Source organism: Mus pahari, chromosome X (assembly GCF_900095145.1).
Source record: "Mus pahari chromosome X, PAHARI_EIJ_v1.1, whole genome shotgun sequence".
NCBI lineage: Eukaryota > Metazoa > Chordata > Mammalia > Rodentia > Muridae > Mus > Mus pahari.
Genome location: NC_034613.1, coordinates 105,051,823 through 105,053,241, shown reverse-complemented (window position 1 = coordinate 105,053,241; position 1,419 = coordinate 105,051,823).

Here is a 1,419-nt window from a genome sequence, read left to right as displayed (position 1 = left end):
TGGATCTTGATGTGGTTTAGGGATCAGAGTAATTGTGGCTTCATAGAATGAATTGGGTAGAGTACCTTCTGTTTCTATTTTGTGGAATACTTTTAGGAGAGTTGTAATTAGGTCTTCTTTGAAAGTCTGATAGAATTCTGCACTAAACCCATCTGGTCCTGGGCTTTTTTTAGTTGGGAGACTATTAATGACAACTCCTTCCGTCCCATGTAAGTGAATTAGCACTCTCTGGTCCCAGGGTTCAAGATCTAGTCTTGACTGGAAACCAGGCTGTCTGCCTGTAGCCCATTGCCCCACAAATATGTGCATATTTTGTTTACATTTTAGTGGAAGTGCATATGTAGGTGTGTGTGGAAGTTTATGGTACTGTGTTTCTGTGTGTATGTGTTTCTCTGTGTGTGTTGTGTTCTTAGTACAAAATATAAGTCAAATGTCTTTGATGATTGTTTTATATTTTGTGTATATGTGTGTGTGAGGGACCAACTCTATGTCATATTCTCAATTTGGCTAAGCTTGCTGGCTAACGAATTTCGCTATTCACTTGCCAATAAACTAAGAGCCTTATTTCTAAAATTATAGCATGTATTCTCTCATGTTTTTATTGGGGAATCTAAACTCATATCATTATATTGTTTGACATGCACTGTGTTAAATGTATCATAACCTTATTCCAGGATATCATATACATATATACTTATACACATACACACACACACACACACACACACACACACTTTCTCTTTGGTCACTATGAATGTCCAGTTTATTTTTGAAGGGCACATTTTTTTCTTCTGAAATATATTTTTCTTTAAAGAAAATAAAGAAAAATTAAATAGCGTTACAAAAATTGTCATAATGCCTCCTTCTCTTTAAGTCATAAGGAGTATACAAAATTATGGCACGTTTTTGTGAATGTGCATACATACATGTCTGTTTTATGCTATTAAGGCCAAGAAAAAATTATATGACATATATGACATATATGACATATGATATATATGTATGATAGAATCTAAAAATATTGTAGAAAATCCCTATCAATTTCTGTTTGTTTGTTTGTTTTTTTCCATTGGGTTTGGTGACTCTCAACTTTGTTGAGCCTTTATTGAGTGTTGATGATTTTCTTTCTTTGTTTCTTTCATTGTTTCTGTCTTTGTTTTTTTCTTTCTTTCTCTTTCTTTCTTTCTTTCTTTCTTTCTTTCTTTCTTTCTTTCTTTCTTTGTTCTTTTCTCTCTTTCTTTCTTTCTCTTTTATTTTTATTAGATATTTTCTTCATTTACAATTCAAATGCTATCACAAAAGTCCCCTATTCTCTCCCCACCCTGCCATGCTCCCCTAACCAACCACTCCCTCTTCTTGGCCCTGGCATTTCACTGTACTACTGGAGCATGTTAAGTTTGCAAGACTAAGGGGCCTCTC